Genomic DNA, 26,465 nt, shown 5'->3' with positions numbered 1-26,465 from the left:
AGGGTCTTGGCTAAATTGGTTGTTCAATACTTCCGCTATGGAATACCCACTTTAGCCAGAACCCTAAATGGCATAACAATCACGGAGTGTGACTGTACAAACGAGTCCATAGTCATAGAGTCAATTAAACATATATTTTGAAGCCTTTATAAACAAGTAAGAAGTTTAATTTTTTTTTGGAAATGAATTATTATTAAGTGCATATAACATCCAATTTTCAAAACAATCGAACCACTAGTTTAGCTATAAAATAATAAAAACGATAAATAACATTTTTTTTTCACCAAACCAAGGGGATTTTAGGCTTGAAATTTGGTAAAAAGATATCTTATAATAATACAAATAAACGCACCTAAGAAAGGTATGCACTTCGGCCAGGGCCAGTTTCAGTACCTATAGGATTGCGGCTAGACCCTTTATTGCTACGGAACCCTAAAAAGGGTGACTAGATGTCATTTAATTTCCCTCTCATACCGTCATTTACGACACCAAAATAATTTAATTAACTTAACGTGTCTTTTTATATCGAATATTATATGCGACAGATTAATTTGACAGATTTTATTACGGCTGCAATATCCGGGAGTCAACGCAAATATGGCAGATCAAATAGCATTTATTGGCTTGCGAGGTTAAATATCCTGCGGGGTACTCGTATTTATGACTATTTTATTAGCATCCGCAAACAAGACAAACCGACAGCCTATATATTCACTTCATTCAACATTGCTGTCAATTCCTTTTTAGGGTTCCTTACTCGAGGGGTAAAAACAAAGTCCTGTTACTAAGACTCCTCTATCCGTCTGTCTGTCACCAGGCTGTATCTCATGAACCATGATAGGGTTCCGTACCCAAAGGGTAAAACGGGACCCTATTACTAAGACTTCGCTGTCCGACCGTCCGTCCGTTCGTCCGTTCGTCCGTCCATCCGTCCGTCTGTCTGTCACCAGGCTGTATCTCATGAACCATGATAGCTAGACAGTTGAAATTTTCACAGATGTATTTCTGTTGCCGCTATAACAACAAATACTAAAAACAGAATAAGATAAATAAGTTAGCTTGGGCATACTCTTTTCTGTCTAAAAGCCTGACTTATCTGAGAGCCTATCCCGAACAACGAAAATGGTTTTTTAACTGCCTCTTTTTCGTTAAATATGTAAGAGCGATAATAAGGAGACAGAAAGAGAGAGAGTGGGAGAGAGCAGACAAAGAAATTTTCATTTTCTACGTTCCGTCCTTAGTGATCCAAAAGCCTCGAGCCCTGTTAGCTCTTTTTTTAGGGCTAGCCTCATTTGTTAACGCGCAAAAGGCTAAAAGCCTTTTCTATTTAATTAGTAAAATAGGCTTTTAGCCTTTTAGGCGTCAAGAGATGAGGCGAGCCCTAAAAAACCGGGCAAGTGCGAGTCGGACTCGCGCACGAAGGGTTCCGTACCATAATGCAAAAAACGGAAAAAAACGATCACCCATCCAAGTACTGACCACGCCCGACGTTGCTTAACTTTGGTCAAAAATCACGTTTTTTGTATGGGAGCCCCACTTAAATCTTTATTTTATTCTGTTTTTAGTATTTGTTGTTATAGCGGCAACAGAAATACATCATCTGTGAAAATTTCAACTGTCTAGCTATCACGGTTCGTGAGATACAGCCTGTTGACAGACAGACGGACGGACGGACGGACGGACGGACGGACGGACAGCGAAGTCTTAGTAATATGGTCCCGTTTTACCCTTTGGGTACGGAACCCTAAAAAAAGAGCTAGCCCATAGGCCCTCTATAGGATAGGGACATCACGCACGATAGTTGTTCTCATGGAATCTCAATTCCTAAGTATGTTGCGTCTGCGGTCGCAAATGGTTTTATCAGGTTCAATGTGTTTTAATGTTGCCAGTTAATTCATAATACGACCGCTTTTAATTGGAATTCAATTTTCGGTAGTAATTAAGCGAAACGGCCAATTTCAATCAAAAAAACTAATTTATTTGCGATTCAAATTCAATTTAAAATCTGTCCTTGTTTCTGTTGTCAGTGGGTCGACGCACGGGGCCGTATAGCGCCATCTACAAACAGGAATTTGTCTTCTTCTTCTTCCTCGCGCTAGCCCGGCATTTTTGTCACGGCTCACGGGAGACTGGGGTCCGCTTGACAACTAATCCTATGATTTGACGTAGGTACTAGTTTTTACGAAAGCGACTGTCATCTGGCCTTTCAACCCAGAGGGGAAACTAGACCTTATTGGGATTAATCCGGTTTCTTAACGATGTTTCCTTCACCGAAATGCGACTGGCAAATTTCAAATGATATTTCGTACATAAGTTGCGACTAACTCATTGGTACGAGCAGAGTTTTAAGCCCGCGACCTCCGGATTGAATCTTATCTTATCTTATCTTATTATTTTCGGGGGCCCTTACGGATACACTTCGACCCATAGGGATCTTTTGTGCAATTGCCCCCTAGAAAAGATCCGTCAACTACTCAAGAGCTTTTCCCACCATATCCATGTGTTGGATGATGGAGCTCATGGGTAGCGTTTTAAAGTCCTTTGGTTCCAGGTATCCTGCTCCAAAGTCCTTCATTCTTTGTCTGGCGAGGGCGTGACATTCACACATTAAGTGTTTCATTGTCTCTTCCTCTTCGCCACACATACGACAATCGGTGTTGTCAGAGTGTCCCATCTTGGCCAGTATTCCTTTGACCCCGTAATGGCCGGTAAACACCCCCGTTATGGTTTGGAGTTGTCTTTTGCTAAGTTTCCAAAGCTTTTTGCTCCAGCCGGAGTCTACTCCTCCGGATTGAAAGTCGCACGCTCTTACCGCTAGGCCACCAGCGGTTCTCAAACAGAAAGTTGTCTTAGACACCTAAACAATATATGAATCTTTGCACTAATTAACCTATTGCACCTTCACCGTAACCCGCCACCTGGATCAATCAAACGTCCTAGTTAACCTTAACTACCAAGGTAAATCGTCAGGCATCAGGTGTTGAAGGCACTTAAACAATTTATTAACAATTTATCGTAAAGTTGCGGTTAGGCTGTTATATGTCAATCAATCGACAGTCTACCAAGAATTATGCCAACGAATATGCGTATCACCGACACAAATCTGTCTACAACTTTCAAAGTTCGTTGTAAGATTTCATCTCTAAATAATGGCTTTTCTATGTTTCAGTTTATGACGGTGTATGTTAAAGCATTCAAGGCCCTGTTAAACCTAATAAACAGAAACTATGTATATTAGAAACCCGATTTCATGCTAACTCCAGAGACATTTTGAGTAACGCAAGAGACACTCAAAACTGTCAGGCAAAAAGTTGATTTGTCCTAAAACTAATTTACAGTCGCTTTATCTTAGCCTGTAACTGTGTTAGGTACAGTCAAGGAATTTAAATTCCGACCCATTTCGTACTTTGTCACAGTGACAACCGTATGAGGTCTCTAGCGGCTTTCATATTGATTGTCACTGTGACAAAGTACGAAATGGGTCGGAATTTAAATTCCTTGACTGTACCTATATAGTTAACCTTCATTTCAGCGCACGTCTGAATAATTTGAATACTAGTACTTAGCGAGACTTAGACGAGGAGTTGACGAACTTACTCCATTATTCAAATATATTGCACCAAAGACGATTAACCAAAAACATGGCGTGTATTACTTAGTATGCGGAATATTTAAATCGCTTATGTACTTTAAGATAGCATTGAATCTTAATTTGGGGAAGTTAAAAATAGACATGTCATCTTTCTTAAACGTTTACCAATTTTATTTGTGTGCGATGATCTAGTTTTCAAAAGGGTATTTTAAGAAGACTGAGATGAAATCCTAAAAACCCGACTATAGTCCGACAAGAGACAAGTTGTAGAAAATTATTGAGGGCGCCTCTTCCTACGTTACTGTCACATTTTTGACGCTTGAACGTGGCAACATTTTAGAATGTATATTTTTAGTTCCATTTTATTTAAGTTCTACTATTTTGTCGCATTATAAACTTGGCTAAAGTGACAAAAGCTGGAAGTTCTAAACATATTTATTCGTGCCCGTTCTTTTCCTAACGCGTCCAATAAGAGTGAAGTCACAGAATAACTAATAGTACCTCTACTACCGTACACACACATACACCACCAATAGCGTTGCAACGATTGTTGTTGTCGCCGAGGCTGAAGATGTTTTCGTTTACAAAACGCTGATTGATATACGCGTAAACCTATGTAGTTAATATTTAGACTTTTCAGTTTCAAATAATTGCTACGAATCCAGTGATTTAACTATCTACAATTCTACATAGGTACCTATTACCTCCACCTACAACTAAGCGTTCCGCGTTCCTCCGACGCACTTCTTTCTTATCAGTAGATCAGGGCCCCTATTCGACAAGCGACGTTTGACGTATCGTGTTGATATCCCGTTGATGTGGGAAAAATCATAAGTTCTCGAATACGTACAATGTCAAAATTTGACATTAACAATCCACAGTTAGGGTGACAAGCTAACTAAACCGAACGATCCTTAGTTTAGAGTGGAGTTTTGGTTGTACCAAATGATATTCATCATCATCATCATCATCTCAGCCATAAGACGTCCACTGCTGAACATAGGCCTCCCCCTTGGACCTCCATTCGTACCGGTTGGAAGCCACCCGCATCCAGCGTCTTCCGGCGGCTTTAACAAGGTCGTCCGTCCATCTTGTGGGTGGACGTCCTACGCTGCGTTTGCTAGTCCGTGGTCTCCACTCGAGCACTTTTCGACCCCATCGGCCATCTTCTCTGCGCGCAATGTGGCCTGCCCATTGCCACTTCAGCTTGCTAATCCGGTGAGCTATGTCGGTGACTTTAGTTCGTCTACGGATCTCCTCATTTCTGATTCGATCACGCAGAGAAACTCCGAGCATAGCCCTCTCCATAGCTCGTTGAACGACTTTGAATTTTGAGATGAGGCCGATAGTGAAAGACCACGTTTCGGAGCCGTAAGTCATCGCTGGTAACACACATTGATTAAAGACTTTCGTCTTGAGGCACTGAGGTATGTCGGACGAAAAGACATTACGTAGTTTCCCGAACGCTGCCCAACCGAGTTGGATTCGGCGGTTGACCTCCTTCTCGAAGTTGGACCTACCTAATTGGACTACTTGTCCTAGGTAGATGTACGAGTCAACAACTTCGAGTACCGAGTTCCCAACAGAGACTGGGATGGGCACAACATTGGCATTTGACATAAGTTTCGTCTTGTCCATGTTCATTTTCAAGCCCACCCGTTGTGAAACTCGGTTGAGGTCATCGAGCATCATGCTGAGTTCCTCCATCGACTTTGCCATGACTACGATATCGTCGGCAAACCGAAGGTGAGTGATGTATTCGCCGTTGATGTTGATGCCAAGTCCTTGCCATTCCAGGAGCTTGAAGGTGTCTTCCATTACGGCAGTAAACAGTTTCGGAGAGATAACGTCTCCCTGCCTTACGCCTCTTTGCAATGGAATCGCCTTCGTGCTCTGCTGCAAATGATATTATCCACCGTTGATGGAATCATAACTCAGTATGCGATAAAATCAACTGTTGATTTGACTTGGATGCGAAATCTGACAGTTGTACGTGTCGAATTTGGCCCCAGTACCAGGCGTGGCTCACTCCGCGATTTCGTCGCTTTGCTACAGGTAGCTAAAAGTACATCCGTTCGACACCAATTTTGCCATAAGCCGCGCGTGGCGCTATCGCCACCCAGCGGCCATATCTGTGCTGATCGTGACAGACGCGTTTTGTTAGAGAGTGAGTCTTGTGTACCTAGTACTATTATTCATTCTGTGTCAGTACTCAAAAGTCTCATTTCTATTTCTAGAAGCATTTAAGCACATAATTATTTTATTCAAATCCTTTTCCCGAGTTGTAAGTGAGATTTATACTAGCTTAGCGCCCGGCATGCACTACTCCTCATTAGGCGCTAATTTAATTAGCCTGCGAACCTCGGAAACTCGCTAGTTTCATAGATTAATTTGCACATTACGCTTGACTAATCCCTCTTTAGGAAGTGTGACTTGCTTTAAAATAATATGCAAAATTGTAAAATGTAGGCGTAAGTTACAATAAAAGTTTTATTTAGTTAGTTATCCATTAGACGTAGCCAACAGGATAATACACGACCTTAGAGTTTATATTATTGAACCATCACAAGCTTTAAACGCCAAAGTCAGGACTCGTTTACCCGACGCCTTCAACAGTCAAAAGTGCAATATTAAAATGTAATGTTGCCTGAAACGGTAGAAAATTACTTAAATTACTTCAACGTATGGTGTGGTACTCTGTAAAGTCAAACAAAAGTCTAATTATACTAGCAGCACAGACTTGTGCACTGTCCTGCAACTTATCTGTAATCAGCATGGTCGCACATATTAAGCTTCAGATTTAAATAAAAGCATTCTTTTTCCAAATTGGCAACACTGTGCCATCCTCCAATGTTGCCAGCTATTCGCGTAGTTTTATAATTTGCGGCGGCGAGTTTTAGGAGACCGCGTCCACAATTCTCATTAAAACCGGCAACATGGGAATGCTGTTAACTGTTTAGGAGCCGAAGTGCCTCGTTTGCTCTCTAGTTTTCTCAATTGCTTTGGTGTTATAAACGAAATTAGTGGCAAAGTGGTAAAAGTCGGCGAATTACGTTAGACTATAAAAGAAAATCAAATAATGTTAGTATGTATGATAATATAATGATAAACATAACAAATTATACTAACTAAAAAAAGTCTACAAGACCTATATTAAGAAAAACTTTCACATCTACAATTGCTTTTTTTATCATTTTAGTAGATAAAGTAAAAATAGGGCTGTCCAAACCCCGGCCCGCGGGCGAAATCCGGCCCGCGACGCGTTCCAATCCGGCCCGCCGAGACCCAAAGCGTCCGGCCCGTGGGAGCCAGGCTCCAGGGGTTCAGCCCTAACAGCAGCAACCAAGTTTCTGAGGCGCCATGTGGCCCTCAGGTAAAAAAGTTTGATGACCCCTGAATTACAGGAAATCGAAGCGCGACTTAAAACCTATTACCTATTGCACCCAAACTATAAAAAGATAAACTAAGTAAATAGTCTTTATATTGCACCGTACAGCTAAAACACAGAAAATGAAAAGTTTAAGACTAGGTAACCGCGGGCGGTCTTATCGCTATAAACCGATCTCTTCCAAACAACCTTTGGGAACAAATGAAAGCAGATTAAATTATATTCGATATTTAGTTCCTACACTGTGTTGTATGTAGTAGCGCTTCAGCGTATCGGCGTTTATTGCACAGTACTGAGTTTCTCATTAAACATACTAGTAATCAGTTGATCAAATAACTCGCTTAATGCCGCCGTGCCAATTCGAAACATCGGAAATGAAGTAATTACGACGGGAACGGCGCGAGGGTAATCAGACCTATTAGGGTCAAGTGTCAGGGGTCACATTACCATACGGGTTTTATTTATCACGTCATTCACGTCAGATCATCGCGTTGACGATAACTGCCATTTGGTGACGCTTTTTTTAAGAATACCTAAAATAAAAAAACCCTCGGGGTTCCCGACAGTCTAGGGTGGTTGATGATCGGTGGCCAAGTTGAGGGCAGAAGAGGCAGAGGCAGAATACCCACACGCTGGTTTGATGCTATTGAGGAAGTCACACGTGTCAAGTTCCGAGCTCTATGCGGAAGGCAGAAGACGGGCAGGTTGGAGAGCAGTTCAAGATAAAGCGACTTATGGCGGTCAAGACCCTCAGTCATGAGTTTTCGACGAGGAAGGAAGAAAATAAAATAAAAAATAATTTAGCCTATATACGTCCCGCTGCTGGGCACAAGGCCTCCTCTCATAGAGTCTGTGCGGAAAGAGAAGAGTCGTGGCAGAAACAGGAACTAACATTTTAAATTTTATATGGCAATCAAACCTTTGACACCTGTCTTGTAAAAAGTAAACAAACTTCTGTCAATGTATATTTTTATTAACAAAAACCGCAAGTTTTATGTATAAAATATTTTCAAAACACGATAAAGCCGTACATAAAACCACAAGGAAAATTATATTTAACATTGTTCGGTTTTGTCAACGGGAAGAAAACGGCTAAAAGCAGACTATCGACTTACAAAAAGTCGCGGAACGTGTTTCCGCTATTCGCGGGTATTGATGTTGTATTTAATATTAAATAATTACCTATTTAATAAGCCCCCTAAGTAACTTGTCTCCGGTACATAATCGGTAAGTATATTCATTCAAAATATATTAATTTTCATAAATATGCAGGTCATTCATGATCTTTAAAATAACTGACAAATAGTCTTGATACTTGCCATTTTATGCATATTTATATGTAATTTCTTTTTCAGGATTGTGTAAAAGTACTTACGGTATCTCGAATAAAAGACCGCTAAGTAGGTGATATACAAGAATTCGTAATCTACGTGCCGGATTCAAGCACATCCAGTTCAGATGAAGATAGTTCTATGAGTGTCCCTGGTTGTTTTAAAGTTTGCTCAAACATAAGTGACATTGAATATTTTAATTCAGACTTCGATTACAAAGAATAAAACTTTTTCTAATAATATATTTCTTTATTTGTAGGTTCTGTTAGTTACGAAATTATATTTCATATTTAGCAGTGACTTTTCGGCGAAGTAAAATATCGTGAGATGAGAGAACCGGACATATCCCCAATAAGGCCTACCTACTTATGCACTATTTTTATTCATATTCATATTTATTATTAATAATGTACACATACATTACAAGTCAAGTTTACAATGGGTGAAATATATCCCATATAAAATTACAGTTCATTGCCCAATTTCTACCCGATCTACCCGGTTTTAATAACTGTTGGACTGCACAGATTAGGCAGTACATAAATGAGACGCGTATCTTGTTTGGTACTAAAATTATAGTTGTATTGGGCAGATTCTTAAATAGTTTTAGCAGTTTTGTCAATCGCAGTCACTTTTTAGTATCTGAGATATAAAAACAAGTGTGTTTTAAAAAGAAAACTAGTGCCTGCGCTAAATCAGAGGATTGAGTTGACGAGCCGACACCACCACCAGGCTCCGTTTCGTAAGCCGTGGTAAAAAACCGGAACAAAAGGGATTCAAGTATCATGACCTTTAGTGTCGTACTATAATCACGTGACCAGTGTTGTCAGCATAGCAAAAACCATAAAATAGCACTGGCGCGCCCTCAAATCCCACGACTCTTCTCTTTCCGCACAGACTCTACGTAGTTTAGGCTATAGTCCCCACGATTGCCCAATACGGGGACTTCACATACATCTTTGAATTTCTTCTTGGATGTAGGTAAGAACACTTATTTTGAACCAATAAATAAAAAAAGTTAAAGGATGTGTGTCTTATACCAGAATGTAAAGAAAATTGCTAAACGAAATTATTGGTATTTCTGCCATTACATTATATTACTCTCACGGTAATCAGAGACTTTTTAATGTGAGAGTTAGGATAAATATGAAATATATGTATATGGATATTATTTTGTTATTATTCACAATCGCGACGGACTTAATCGCGTAAATTTAAGTTTTATATTTACCTCCGACATTTCGAGGACGGCGTTGTTATAGACGATAGGTATAACGATATTATTACACGACAGCCCAAACAAAAAGAGTGTATTGTTTTGATTGGTAACTTTTGCCTGCTCATATTTATGGTAGGCATATGGGCGTAAAAAGTGCTTGATTACCAAAATTATATCCAGGGTATTTTGTTTCAGCAATCTGATAATAAAACAAAGTGCAAACGAACGAAAAGCGAATTAATCTTTCAATAAAAAATAAAATGATAACTTTATGATCAGCGCCACCTGTTACTCTAGTCAGGTACCGTTGTCTACAGAAGTACCCTGTCATATAAACGTTCCACCCCTGAACAGGGTGTTGCACCGGCTTCCTCATTCAGGCTACACGTCATAGATGGCGTTGGTCGAGTTATTCAAGCAAAATAAGGATAAGACTAGAAGTAGTTAATTATACAGATTATGATCTGTCTTTACTATAGTAACTTATTAATTATTGTTAGATTGCTACGCCTTAAATCACTAATTTATTAGTTATTTTAAGCGCGAAATACAAAATTGGTATGGGAGATGGGAACATCGATTCTTCACGTCTAGGTACTTTTTAGGGTTCCGTACCCAAAGGGTAAAACGGGACCCTATTACTAAGACTTCGCTGTCCGTCCGTCCGTCCGTCCGTCCGTCTGTCACCAGGCTGTATATCACGAACCGTGATAGCTAGACAGTTGAAATTTTCACAGATGATGTATTTCTGTTGCCGCTATAACAACAAATACTAAAAACAGAATAAAATAAAGATTTAAATGGGGCTCCCATACAACAAACGTGATTTTTGACCAAAGTTAAGCAACGTCGAGAGGGGTCAGTACTTGGATGGGTGACCGTTTTTTTTGCTTTTTTTTTGTTTTTTCTTTTTGCATTATATAGTACGGAACCCTTCGTGCGCGAGTCCGACTCGCACTTGCCCGGTTTTTTTCGTATTTAGCGCCTTGTTCTACTGACAAAGCTGCCTTGTCAGAGTGCAGAGTAAATATTGGCAAGGTGCGATGTCGGTGGAGTGAAGAACTGGCGCCGATTGTCACAAACACACGGAATTTTATGAAATGACTCACATTGATGCTAGCTAGCTACTCCATAAGATTTAACGTAGAAAAGCCCACAAAATGAGGGCAGCACCCGTCGTGCACCTAATGAATAATAATGGTACTATAATATCTATCTAACAATACTCTTTGGTAAAAAATATAAGCGGAAACGCATGTTACGCTATATTATGAAGAATTTGACTTTGACCTCCAACATTCACGTTTTTGATCCAAAGCAATGTACCGTGGCCGGTATTGTGATGGTTTACAATCAAATACCTACCATTACCAGCAAATGGACATTTTTAACTATTTATTGTGTCCATCAAACATAATAAACTCTGTGGCAACAGAATAATACATCAAAATGTTTTGTTCACGAATAACGAAATAAGTATTATTCGTGAACGAAGAATTTTGCTGTACCTGCTATTACGCTAGTGGAAAAGATCCAAATTCAGAAAAAAAGGCGTTCACTCTTAAGTCGCAAAAAAAACATAAAGCTACAACAGTAACAATTTAAACAAATGTTGCTGGATGGATAGATGCTCTCATAGATCGGTACACGTAAAGAATATACTAACTGACTTGGTTCTTTACTTTTAAACAACTTATCGAGCTGCGCGACTTGCAATTTCCTACGGCCAACACAAGTTGTGTGGTTACACTACAGGAATAACCACACAACTGCCGACATGCAGTAATCGATTTGCATGATGATATTTAACTTACTTATATCTCAACAATATACATGAAATAAGACACCGCAACCTTGTCACATAAATTATCTCAATCGTGACCCGACACATGATGACTGACACAGCCGTAGTTCGAGAGCGTCTAATCAACGTCTCAATTACATGTAATTACGAATCAGACCCGACCAGTTCTAAAAGGTCTTAAATACAGATAATATTAGTTTGTGATGTGACGTTTTAGAGTTGACGGATATAGGACGGAGATGAGTCTTGCGTCCGTAGTTGTGATCAGGCGCAGCAAAGCGAAATGCATCCTGTATTAGGTAGAAGGATAACAACTAAGAGCGTATTCACATAATTCGATCCGATATCGAATATCGATTAGGAATAGAATGTATAACGTATATTATGTGTTTATCTGTATTTTTATTTATTTACAAGTACAATAGGTACACTTGAGAAATCTGATTGGCAAAATTACGTTAAAGGGTCCGCCCTTTTCATTTCATGCCACCGGGCACTCTTGCTTGAGAGTGCGAACGATTTTAAATCCATTGATTAAAATAGGTTTAAATTCTTATACACACGAAGCGTTAAAGTGACTCTATTTATTTTTCTCTGTTTATATTCTAAATGGCTCTGTGTACTTACTTTGTTTCAGGTTATGATAATCGTAAAACTCATGTTAAAATATTTAAACCAAACCCAATTGCACCAATTGAAACAAAATACCCGATTTGATGAATTACAATACAATACAAAATCACTTTATTGCACAACCTCAATAAAACATTTACACAGAGATATACCTCCATAATAATACATGAATACAGAGGCAACAATAGGCGGTCTTATCGCTAAAGAGCGATCTCTTCCAGACAACCTATATATACATGAATTAGTACAACATAAAGGACGCTTGATGTCATCATATATACATAACCATTATCGCACTGACAATCGACAATAAACAAAAGTAAATCAATTAAGAGCCTTTGTTTGGAATTTAAATTTGTTTGGTTTTTAAATGACCTCGTTAAGATTACAAACACTTTTATGACGTAAATATGTTGACAGAAATGGATCAATTATGGCCGCATTATTCATTAAGATCATCAGTCGCAGATTACATAAACACAGTATTATGAAGTGTTACGCCACGAGAAGAGTGCAGGGGGACTAACTATTTAGACTGCCAGGTGGCGACAGCGCCACGCGCGGCTTATGGCAAACCCCAAAATTGGGGTCGAACGGATGTATTTTTAGCTACCTGTAGCAAAGCGACGAAATCGCGGAGTGAGCCACGCCTGCTTTATAAATATTGGCCGTTTTCGTAAAAAAGAGTAGAAATTAAAAAGTGGCAGTACTGTAGTGTCGTCCCTTTCAAATCAATGCATATAAGAAAACGGAATTTGCCACTTTTTAATTTCTACTCTTTTTTATCAGACCATAGATACGAATGTTACCAATCTTGCTTTTCTTATGTAGTGAAATATTATACCTCCATGGGCATGCCAACTGTCAAAAGTACATTGCCCCATAGACCTAGGATTCGCTCACGCTTGACAGACAGCTTAAGTGTGCGAAAAGGAAGCCATCACGTATATGAACATCCCATGAGTGCGAAAGAGTCAGACTACCAATGAGAAAACGTAACCACTTTTGAGTTTGACGACGGCCGCGGATGGCCAAGAGCGTATCACGGTAATTTTCAAATTGAAAAATATACACGGATTAGGACGAAAAGTATTAAATAAAGTAATTCAGTGAAGATGGTGTCTTGTAGTGTGCCGGATTGCAGTGTCACAGGTCCAAATAATCCAAGCAAATACTCATTTCAGAGGATTTATGATATTCCGAGCGAAATTTTCATAGCGATATTTTGTCAAATTAACAGCGTAAAAAGTGTAAGAAGCCGGTTTATACAGTTCATTATAAGTTCTTCTTCCGTTCCGTGCTAATATTTTATCATATTAGTCAATAATTTAGAATATATTGTGTAAAAACAAAACATAAACTGTTAGTTTACGCTAGGGCTTGACAAAATGTTCATATGACAGTATCGATAACTTGTCGGTATATTAATAGCTATGTAATTATTTCTTCACAAGACATCATTAAGATATTATCTTTTATAACCGACTTCAAATAATAACGATTGTTATACTTTTTTGAAGGTGTTCATGTTTAGTGTGTCATGATAACTTAACTTTCCAACACAGTAAAAGTTACATTAAGATAAGTCTGCAACGATTTTTATGGCAAACGCAGTGCAAGTGTTATTTATACGTCATAATGTCATAGAATTCTAGTGTTTAAAATAACACATTTGAAAAAGTAGTCGATAAAGCAATCAAACATCGACAGATTATTAATATGTTGTAACATGACATCACTATTTTTGATCTCACATAGACAATTTACGGGGTCCATATTGGCTCATATACAATTTATTATTCGAATATTTCTAATAATACCACTTTGTAGTCATAATCATCGTTTCTTCGAAAATTGTTACTCATATATTTTTTTTATAGTTATTTGTACTACTACCTACATTATTCATAACGATACATATTCCGTTTTCTTTTACTCATAATGTTGTCACTGAGAATGTACCTGTGCCCATCATGTTATTTGTAAGAATTTCTCGAAGACTAAGGCGGGAGCATTTGTTCTCGCTACGCTCGCTCACTGTGAGGGTCACAGGATTTCGGTTCTGTGAGGTTCGCAGTTCTAACCTAACCTAACCCACCAATCTGGCAGCATTTCGGTTCTGTGAGGGTCGCAGTTCTAACCTAACCTAACCCACTTTTCTGGCAGCATTTCGGTTCTGTGAGGGTCCCAGTTCTAACCTAACCTAACCCTCTATTCTGGCAGCATTTCGGTTCTGTGAGGGTCACAGTTCTAACCTAACCTAACCCACCTTTCTGGCAGCATTTCGGTTCTGTGAGGGTCACAGTTCTAACCTAACCTAACCCACCTTTCTGGCAGCATTTCGGTTCTGTGAGGGTCGCAGTTCTAACCTAACCTAACCCACCTTTCTGGCAGCATTTCGGTTCTGTGAGGGTCGCAGTTCTAACCTAACCTAACCCACCTTTCTGGCAGCATTTCGATTCTGTGAGGGTCGCAGTTCTAACCTAACCCACCTTTGTGGCAGCATTTCGGTTCTGTGAGGGTCACAGTTCTAACCTAACCTAACCCACCTTTCTGGCAGCATTTCGGTTCTGTGAGGGTCGCAGTTCTAACCTAACGTAACCCACCTTTCTGGCAGCATTTCGGTTCTGTGAGGGTCGCAGTTCTAACCTAACCTAACCCACCTTTCTGGCAGCATTTCGGTTCTGTGAGGGTCGCAGTTCTAACCTAACCTACCTTTCTGGCAGCATTTCGGTTCTGTGAGGGTCGCAGTTCTAACCTAACCTAACCCACCTTTCTGGCAGGATTTTAACCTGACTTGACCTACTTTTCTGTTTATTTTTGTCTTTTTTATTTTCTTATTCAGAATTTAATATTGCAGGCAAATAAAATCAAATATGTCGAAATCGATATGTCGAGTAATAATATACATATGCATACATTTTAGTAATAGAGATATTTATGTAAAATGACATTATGAATATAATAAATTCGAAGTTCCAATGAGTATTGTTTAAAATGAAAATGTATAATGATCATTAGGATGTAAAATTGTATGAGATACATTTTCGGAGTTTCAATAATCGAATTTGCAATTTTATATGAACTTTGGCGCACCCCAATTTACGCACACACTTGCATTTCATTTTTGGTCACACTTTTGAAGATTGACAGTTGTTCTTTGTCATCTAAATTCTATGCATTGCCCTCGTTAATCCTAAAATTTACATTTTTACGGCGAGTAGTACTTTTAAGAAATTTAAGAAATAAGAGCGAGTAGAGATTTTACACCGAGTGGAGACCGCGCATCGGAAAGCGTAGCGTAGGACGCCCTCAGACTAGATGGAGCGATGACCTTCGCAAGGCGGCTGGCAAGAGCTGGATCAGAGTTGCCGCAAATCGTGCTCAATGGCGTGCAATAGGAGAGGCCTATGTCCAGCAGTGGACGAGAGTAGGCTGATGATGATGATGATGATGAGAGATTTTACAATTCAAAACTTCTACTCGGCTATTTTTTTTGTAAATCAATTTTTGGCATAGAAAACTAATTTCATGTTATTTAAGAATGTCTTCTCCGATAGTTCTTAATGAAATTGGTGTATACGGAAAGCAATTGGCACAACATCCACTAAGCCAGTATCACAACAACACTACCTACAACAACGCCAATTTAAAAAGGCGCAAGCGTCACACAATCTGAAAGACCTTATGATTTTTCACCGCGATTACAGCGTAGTGTGTAATATCACACCTATCGATACATGCAGTATTGTATCGAATGAATTGTCAACACAACATGTGGGAAATCCGGAAACAGGATCAGTGTTGAAATGTTTGCATGACGGTAACAATTATTTTTTAATTAACTATCTAAAAATTAACAAAAACAAAATCGGTTTAAGGATTTTATTGATCTTTGATTTCTTTATGTACTTATGTTCAGTTATTTTTTGAATTACTCAATGAGTTCGGTTATTTTTTCAGTACTTATATAATGCACATCACATATGGCACCGGTAGCAGCGATGTTTTGTTCACCGTTTTTAAGGGAGTCCTTAAGCCTCTTTCCGGGGCTCGAACTATCTCCAAATTTCATCTATTTAAGCTGTTATCAGTGGTTAAAAAGCGAAGAGATAACAGACGAACAGACTGACAGAGAGAAATGCATTCGTATTTATTATATTTGAGTTTGGATGTTAATGATGTTATATACGTATATGTAGTGTCATTCTATGGAACATGCTAACTATGTAAACAAACCGCCATATTAAAATTATCTCTGAACGTCAATTTAGGTACTAGGGACTTTTGTTTACATAGCAAGTTCCATAGAATGACACTTTAGCTTATCAAGGTATAAAATATAACCCTTGACGTAGCTCGACAAGGTTTATCGTTTTAATAGGTAACGTAATCACCTATAACAATTGTATACTCCATGAATGCAATGGCTGAACGACTTTAATGACTATAAGGCAATGTTAATGATGAACAATATTTGATTAGCTGTGTTTAACTAATGTTTTAGTTGTAGTTGTAGCGTAATATATTGTAAATAACACCGGCCAAGTGCGAGTCGGACTTGCGCGCGAATGGTAGCAAAAAACAGCAATAAATCACGTTTTTTGTATCATATTTACTTTACTTTGTTTTTAGTATTTGTTGTTATAGCGGCAACAGAAATACATCATATGTGAAAATTTCAACTGTCTAGCTATCATGGTTTATGAGGTACAGCCTGACAAACGGACGGACAGCGGAGTCTTAGTAATAGGGTCCCGTTTTTACTCTATGGGTACGGAACCCTAAAAACAAGTTATGTATATTTACTTGGTACAGGTACCTACACACAGAACAATAAAAAACAGGTTAAATGAGTTCGTTATCTATCGAAGAAAGAATTATTTAAATAATGAAGAATGTAAGTAAACAGTCTGTAAGTCATGTTAAGGTGATAAGTGGACTATTAAAGTTTTGTTACCTACAACGCTTTACTAATTTTTAATACTGATTACTAAATTGATGATTTTTGATACTGATTTTCGCTTTACTGGTTTTATAATTTTTATTGTAAATGCGAAAATAACTGTCTAGGTATCTGTTTGTTATATTTTCACGCTCAGCGGGACATCATAAGATAATTTTATTACGGGAACCCTGAAGAGGATGAGAAAGGGGGCACGGGCAGGAATTTACTATGAAAGTATACGTACTATAAATTCTCAGGCAAAATCTAGTTAGTGTGATATATTTAAAAAAGCATACAAAGAATAAGGGCAGGCCTTTTTTATACCATGAGTACTATATCTGCTTCTCACGGCCTCATTCTTACACAACCAGCGTAGATAACAAATTAAAATCCCAAGTCCCATTATTTCCCGTGCGTGTCAGGTATGTGGATTGTGGAATCTACATTATGACCGTTTTTAGTATCATATCTGTATTATCTATTACGCACGCAAGTTCGTCCCGTTAGTCTGAATGGCACACCCATTGTTGTTTTAGCATACTCATATTTATTAAGACCACCGGTGGACGGGCAGCAGCGTCCCTCAAATTCGGTGTACTCGACTGCGATCGCCAACCCGCCTGCCAAGCGTGGCGATTATAGCATTCACCCCCATAAGGGGGAGGCCTATGTTCAGCAGTGGACGTCTTATGGCTGAGATGATGATGATGATGATGATATTTAGTCGTCTCTGGAATTCACTCCCTCTAAATATTAGACAAGCTCCAAGTAAGTTTTCTTTTAAGCGGTTGTTGCGTAAGCATTTGCTAAAACAAGAGTTCGAATAATATCCATCATTATTATATTTATAGTATGTATTGTATAAATATGTAGTAGTTTATATATATTTTATTTATTTATGTAGTTTATATGTATAGTTTGCTTTTTTTTTATTCACTGAATAAGTATATTTCTCTCTCTGCACCAATTGTAGATGTCTGTTTGGCCCTGTGGTTGACTGGTAGAGAATGCCATTTGGCATTAAGTCCGCCATTTGTACATTTTTGTTTATACTTTGTGCAATAAAGTTTAAATAAATAAATAAATAAATATTTATTGATATCTTAAGTATCTTTATGTATATGTAGATTTCATTTGATCTCTCTCATCTGAGCGTTTCTCTAGGTCGCACCAGCTACTGCTTGGCGTCCAGGGTCCGTTTTCCAAAGTTTCTCTCCAGCCGCCCACAAATCAAAACTTGCCAAGACAAATGCAATTTTGTTTTGTCAAATTACAGATTCCAAATTCAATGGAACAGGAGACCTTTTTATAGACATCTGGGCGGCTAGAGGTTAAGCAAAAGCTTTCCATTCATATCTGTAAGTTAGTGTTACAGTGAGGAAAAACACGGGAACTCTTCCAGCGCAAACTCTCCCGCATCCTCAGACCCCGAATTCTCGGAATTCTTACACATACCTAATATACGAGTACCAAGGGTAATTTCCCCAGCACCTCTAGCACAACTGGCCGCGACAGGCGTGAGAAGAGACAGATCGGCGCGACTTGGCGGCTTGTCGCGTGTTGGCAGCACAACTCACGCGCGAGAGCCGCGACAAACTCGCGATCAAGTGTCACTGTCAGAAAATGACAACGATCGCGACTTTGAACTAAAATCCGTAGCACAACTGCCTATTTTGAGACAAAATATTCTCTCGTCTTTATGTCAAACCGCGAGTCGAAGTCTACGCGACTTTATAACGCGACTCGCTCTCGCGGGTGGTTTGCTTGTACTTTTTTAACTAAACTTATGATAATTATAACTAAAAAACAAGTTTCATATATTATGTAATAATATAATTTGTATTATTACTTATTGCCCTAAGGGATAAGGAAGTATGGAACCATCACTAAATGCGCTTTACGCACTCTTATATCGATTATGCACGGTGATACCTACAAGTATGTATCACAACACTCCCATCTCCCATCATGTTTACAACTTTAATTTCAAACAGCTATTAACTTGTAGGTACTCAATTAAGTAAATAGGTACATATGTAGGAACTTTTAAATTTCAATTCAGGTTCGTAAGTTTGTAAAAGTAATCCTAAGACTTCCTTACACAAATCTTTCATCAACCTAACAACGGAGCCCGCTTGCTTGTACATAAACGAAGCCGATGAGGTGGGTAGGTACAAATGTTCAAAACAAACTATCCAATTTAAGCCATAATAGTCTTAGTAGTAGTATTTAGGATCAAGGTTAGATGTCTAATTTTAACAATCTCTTACTATTTAGGTACCGTTTGGAACCTTCCTCGACTTCGACAAAACATACCTACATGTGGCCTGTGCCCGCTGCATCGTACTTTAACAGAATGATGTAATACGTGGCTGTAACAGGATCATGTCCGGCTCAAAATCATGCTTTGTATGAAATATTATCAGTCATCACCCACTAAACCATTCCCTTCCCATGCCAACACCATACCGTGACGTGACTGGACCGAGCCGACAAACAATATTTTGAAGGAGTCGTTACGCTCATGTCATAAGTAAGTAAGTAAGTAAGTAAATACTCTTTATTGCACCACAAAGAAAAATAAAATAACAGATTTACAGTGTAAATAATGGTAGCAACAGGCGGTCTTATCGCTGTAAGCGATCTCTTCCAGACAACCTTGGGGTAGCAGGATATAAAGAATAGAAAACTTTTAAAAACAGGTAGTGCACGAAATAAGTTACAGGAATAAGAAGATTACACATTCGGTCATATACAATTATATAAATATGTACCAATAGGTACAAACAAATAGTTTAATATATATAACATACATATACATATATATAAACACATACAAAAATACAAACACAATATATATATATATATATATATATATATATATATATATATATATATATATATATATATATATATATATATATATATAAATATATAATATATACACAGGGGCACATTAAGGAAGAGATAAGTAATGATTCTTTAGAAGGTTTTTAAAGCTTTGGAGAGTTTTAGCACACCTAATGTCTAACGGCAGACTGTTCCACAGACGAACAGCTCGAAACGTAAAGGAGTCATTATAAAATTTCGTAGAAGAAGGAGGGGGAACAAGTTGATATTTCCGTGAAGGCCTGACGGAGGAGAGATAACTAAAACGTTCTTTAAGGTATGAAGGAGTAGCGGGGTTGAAAAGAATGCTATAGAGAAGAGCTAAGATATGAGAATTACGTCGAAGACGTATAGGGAGCCACTTGAGCTGGGCACGAAAGTTGGAAATATGGTCAAATTTACCCAGGCCAAATATAAATCTGATACAAAGATTTTGAAGGCGTTCAAGTTTACTAAGCTGGTCTTCAGTAAGATCCAGATAACAGGTGTCGGCATAATCTAATATAGGCATAAGAAGCGATTGTGATAGCGCAATTTTCGTGGCGAAAGGCAAGAAATTACGTAGTCGGCGAAGAGCACCCATTGATGCAAACATCCTCCTGCTTACCTCGCTAATCTGAGGGATCCAAGATAAAGTGCAGTCTATTATGATCCCGAGATTTTTTACCTGTTTAGCGAATGGAATGTGGACACCATCAAACGTAATGGAAGGTAGCACAGAAAAATCAATCCTAGGAATAAGTTTAGAGCTACCTACAATTATCGTTTGGGTTTTGGTTGGGTTGACTAAAAGTCCGTAACGCCTGCTCCAATCCGAGATGTTACCCAAGTCACGATTTACGGAGTTGATAATCATAGGTAGATCGCTAATGGTGCCTTGAGAGTAAATTTGTAGGTCATCGGCATAAAGGTGGTATGAGGAAGAAAGATTACTAGTAATTGAGTTTATAAAAATAGAAAAAAGAAGAGGAAGAAAAAAGAAGAGGACGAAAAGAGAGAAAGAGGAGGTCATAGTCTGCGTACATACGAGTAGGTACTGTTATCATATGGTCTACCATATTGAAACTCCTCTAGATCATACCCGTGTACTAGATGTTTCACTTCATGTTTGACAGGGCCTGATACGATCATACGTTGCTGTCAGCATTAGGTATGAAATGGGCCTTGGGGAGCTAATCATGGCTTCTAGGAGTTCTAGGTACCTACCTACTTTATTTTTGTTTCTTTTCAGGTAAAAAATACAGGAGTGAAAAAAAAAACAATATTTAAATTAATAGTATATTGCTTTGCCTTATATATTCTTGGAATATTCGACTTCTTATTATTGAATCTATTATATATTAACATCTAGAACCACAATGGAGAAATTGTAAGAATCTTCTTTATTACCCTTAAAAGTATTTTCTCTCTTCCTTTTTCTTCGACTTGCGGCGTAGGACAATAAATATCACCCTGGAAAGAAAATTGGTTTGTAAACAAAACAATAACATGGTCGTGACTTCATCGAGGACTATGAAATAAGCTTTTCATATCAAATCATAAATCATAAACTACACAGTACACACACATGCCATCCATTATTGGCACTAGGAAAACTATATGAAACTTATTTGAGAGTTACTGCGGCAGCTTAGATAGGTACGCCATAACCATTAGGATTATTATAGTTCACTTCCTCGGTGGTGTTCTTAAAGCTAAAGCGCTTCTCACATCTTATTGACTTTAGAAACGGGGACAGCTCCGCGTTTGAAACCTGCAAGCTTGCCTAGTGTGTTTCTTTTCCTGACTCTCCACTTCGGGTCCCGTTGGCAAGTTCCTGCTAACAATATTTTCCTTTGGATGCTGGGATATCAATCGTGTCTAGGATAATGATGGACTAATTCTGAAAAAAAACCCACAATTTACAACAGGAATATAATAGCAATTCCATTAATTATAGTTAGTTACAAAAATATTTTATTTTAAAAGGTTTATTAAACAGAAATTCATAAACAATATATATTTTAAGGAATGTTATCAAAATTTAGTATATAAGACTCTATTACTTACATTTTTTTCTTATTTTTTCTCGTAATTAAATGTTGACAAAATTTGAAAGTTCCTTTACTTTGACAGGAAAACTTAACCATCGACAAAAAACTAGATTTTTTACCACCAAAGAACGAATGAATTAGCGCAACCCTGTTTCCGATTCAGTGTTGTCACATGTAAATAGCATTTATGTTTAGACTTTGATTCCATCGGGGAACACTGATGAGTCGCGCCGCGACTTTGAGTTCTCTACGCGGCTGTTGCAGTCGCGGGTACAAGTTGTGCTACGGAAATCGACAGATTTGACAGCCGAGGGAATGTCGACTCGAGTCGCGGTCTAAGTCGCGGATGCAAGATGTGCTAGAGGTGAGAACGTTCGAGTAGGTATTGGAAAACTAACAACTTGTTTACTTAACTTCGAGCATTCCGATAAAGTTAATTGGAATTTATTAAAGTTGATTGTAGGTTTCGGTGTTTTGTAAATTTGAATACTATAGCGTGATCAAAGAACAATCATAGTTTATTTATTTAACTAAATGATGTAAACTGGTTTTTATGAATTATAACGACAGTCTTTCTTATATTTTGATAGGTATTTGCGATTCATTAAATGAAATCATCTTGAGGAGGCGTGACAAATCTCAATACAGCTCAGTCTCTCCTCTAGATTAGTCAACAAGCACAAATTCTCAGCAGAATGGTCGGTAATAAGAACGCTCTGATGTCCCTTTTTATTGCCTCTGTGCGTCCCAGACAGGGAGCCATTCATTTATTACGTAAGACTATTTAGGAGAGGAGGGGGTCGAACACATCTTATTTTTTTCTTACAAGGGGGAGGGAGGGGAGGGCGTTCCACGAACTACGGTGTTACGAAACTTCACATTTTCACCATGTCGAGTGCAATCATTGATGTCAGTTCTTGGCCAAGACGGAAGAAATATCATTAGATACAGCTGTACTGTAGAGGAAGTACTATCAGGATGCGCGGGCGTCGCTCGTACAATCAAAAACAATGAAATACAGTCACTTTACATAAACATTTTATTACAAAGTAACCTGTTTTTGCTGCTCTTAAGTGTATTTGGTGCCGGCGCGTGCTACCATTTTGAGCGTCTCCTTTAATCGTAAGTCATTAGTAGCAATAAATGTGTAGTTCGACTAAAGCTCGGTCTATTAACGAGGTCTCCCGAATATCCGATTTTGCAATAGTATATTAAAAGTACTCTTGTGGCCTAATTTGTTAATGAAAGTTTGAGTTTGAACGCGACTGTACCAGCAATAAAACCTTGAGCTGTCGGAAGCTTGTTTGGTCACTGTATAGGTATATAGATAGGACGGCCTTTACAGTGCTTGTTCAGATTTTTTTGAGCACTCTATAATACCGGTCCGGTTGATTTCCGGAAATAAAGTAGACAGGTATCCTTGTATACTCCGCCAGGGCTTTCGATTCAGTAGTTAGGAAAAGGCAACAGAAACAATATTTCGCTTTAACAATAGATATATTACTTACTTTTCTGATCTACCTATATCCTATACAGGATACCTAATGATCAGAAAACAACAAACAGGATATCCTACTACCATAAGATTATTTGGAAGAGACCGCTTCTAGCGATAAGACGGTTAAGTTAAGACCACCTGTTGTTACCTTTATTTGTGGTGCAACAAAGAATATTTACTATGTACCTATTTCCTATTTGTATGGATTTAGCTTTGTAGCAATAAATAAATAAATAAATAGGGGGGACATCTTACACAGATCAACCTAGCCCCAAACTAAGCAAAGCTTGTACTATGGGTGCTAAGCGACGATATACATACTTATATAGATAAATACATACTTATATACATAGAAAACACCCAAGACTCAGGAACAAATATTAGTGTTTATCACACAAATAAATGCCCTTACTGGGATTCGAACCCAGGACCATCGGCTTAGCAGGCAGGGTCACTACCCACTAGGCCAGACCGGTCGGTCAATAAAATCAACAAAAGCAGAATATTTATTGGTCTACCATTATTAATGCTATCATCCTATAAATACACTACATGCCATTCCTACCCAATTAATTTAAGTAATTACTCTCAAGAAAATATGAAAATGGGTACCCAATTACAAGCTCAAATTGAATAATAAAACCTAAAATCCAGGCCACATGTCCATACAGTGACCAAATGATAAACCTAATCAACTCAGTAGCGGACACATTGCCTGATAAACACTTGATAAATGCAGCTGCCATTTTGGCTCAGATAAACTATGATGTAACTCATGTAACTGTACAGCAAACATAAAAGTAACAATAAAACATAATTATTGGCACTTGAGTAATTATAGCAGAGTAATGTGGTGATTAGTTTAATAAATGTGACTTTTAACACTTAAGTACAGTGACACTCTTTTACTTAAACTTTACTTTAGCTTAAGTTCATACTTAATACCTTCACCTAAATATTTTGTAATGATATGTTCGGTTACTACTATTTTTATAAAACCTTAATAGTTAGTAGCGGGGTCTTCTGTCACAAGTATTTTACAATACTTACTAGGAGATTCCAAGCATAACTAATTGTGAATTGTGAAATGTTTTAATCCAAATAAACAATTTTTCATTTTTCTTTATTTTTATTTTTTTTCGCTCTTAGGGCCACTTGCACCATCCCACTAACCTGGGGTTAACCGGGTAAACTTGGGGTTACCATGTTACCAGTACAATTTGACACTGTGTTAACCGGTTAACCCTGGGTTAATGGGATTGTGCAAGTGCCCCTTAACAGGCTTTGGTAGAGTTTATGTCTGTGTAATACGGATTATGAATAGTCAGCTGGGCGAATATGGGACGAGACAACTTTTTGACCGACACACATCTGTCCACAGCTATCTTGTCTGTGATAAAATTTCACATTTAAATTTGGGCTCCAACAGTTAGATCTAATAAACAGAAACTATGTATATTAGAAGCCTTATTTCATGGTAACTCCGGAGATATTTTGAGTAACACTCGAAACTGTCAGTCAAAAAGTTGATTCACCCAGTTAACACTGGGTGATAGATTTATGTTTTATTAAAGATAGATATTGATTACAGTCTGTTGCAGTATAAGATTACTCCTTTACTACTTATATTGCAATAAAACTGAGTTGTGGTACAATAACTACTCATGTAATAACATGAAATGGTTAATTTCTGTTAACATCATTGTTTAAATGGTTAACTAATTGTCTAACGAAGGTCAAATTTTTTAACAGCACAGTCATAGGTATATTTTTGTATAGTAGTTTTTTTACAGGTACTTAAAGAAACATGATGTGTCATTGGTGAGTTAGGCCAATGTCAACATGTAGTTTTTTTGTTATTTTCTATGAAGCTAACTTTATACATAGTAATTTAACCAAACAGCAACATCACTACTTCAGAACGGAACTTATATACAGGGTTATTTTTGGACCGTTAGCCATATTGTGCGAGGTGATTAGGTACGTCATACTGAACAACTCTTTCTATGGGAATCCCAAAAAAAAATTTGGCCTTCCCATACAAAACGTCGACATCCACTCGACAAAAATGTATGAAACGGCCAAAAAAATGTTTGTGATTTCGGAGTTGGTCCCATAGAAAAAGTTGGTCAGTACGGCCTACCTAATCACCTCGCACAATATGGCTAACGGTCCAAAAATAACCCAGTATATGTTAAAGTACTTTTATTGCAATTATTATGAGAGGCAATTACCTTTTCTATGTAATGGCAATAATATAACATAGTTTGTTGTTTGTTCACATATGAGAGGAAAATATATATTTACGTACAACTCATTATACTCATTCAAACTGAAATGACATGGATCTGTATGATATAACTGATAACAGGTAAATTACTATATGTGCATGAATCATGACATGCTAACACATGAAATTACCAGGATAAAGCTGCCATATAATACAGATAAATTGCTATAATAGGTAATTCTTCTTTTTATGGTTGATTACAAAGATACAAACATTCTGCTATAGAAACGCTTGGCAATGGTAATATTTTGAGAGTATTGTTAATTGAAGAACATCCACTATTTTGCTGTTGTCTCAACCACAACCTTTCAAGCGGTCTCATTATTTTAAAAAAGAAACTGCCATTTATCTTATATAATTTAGAATCCAATTAAAGATTTAGTCACTTATCATGATTACCATAATAGTACCTATATATACGCGAGGTTCCAGGGTTCCTTAAGGAAGGCAATGAATTGGCCAGGATGGAGATCACAACAGCACAGAGCGACTTATGATGATCACAACCCTCAGACATGAGGATTCGACTAGGAAGAAGACCTATATATGCAATAGAAATATTTAAGAAATAGGTAAGTACTATAGGTGTAGGGATTGAGTATTTCTATGAATAACGTATTGATATTTGCATATTAGTCACACCAGATCATAAGTTGTTTATTATTTTAGTCTTATTATGACTCACTGTAAGAACTTTAGGAGACTAAAATACATTTATGCACTTAAGTAACACAGTTAACTATCTACGATTAAGTTAAGTTTGGACTTATGACAGTAAAATAGCTATAGTTTTAGACTATAAAACTATTTACATAGGAACCTATTAGGAATAAGTATCTC

The 26,465-nt window shown here is 37.9% G+C and overlaps 1 protein-coding gene across 1 annotated transcript in view; it reads right to left on the bottom strand.

The window, feature by feature from the left end:
- LOC134672117 (probable beta-hexosaminidase fdl) overlaps positions 1–26,465 on the bottom strand; it is a 183,678-nt gene that overhangs the window by 156,067 nt on the left and 1,146 nt on the right. The window lies entirely within an intron of this gene.

This window comes from Cydia fagiglandana, chromosome 16, assembly GCF_963556715.1.
Source record: "Cydia fagiglandana chromosome 16, ilCydFagi1.1, whole genome shotgun sequence".
In the NCBI taxonomy this organism is placed as follows: domain Eukaryota; kingdom Metazoa; phylum Arthropoda; class Insecta; order Lepidoptera; family Tortricidae; genus Cydia; species Cydia fagiglandana.
The sequence above is the reverse complement of the archived record's forward strand: the minus strand, read 5'-3'. Positions and strand labels throughout refer to the sequence as shown.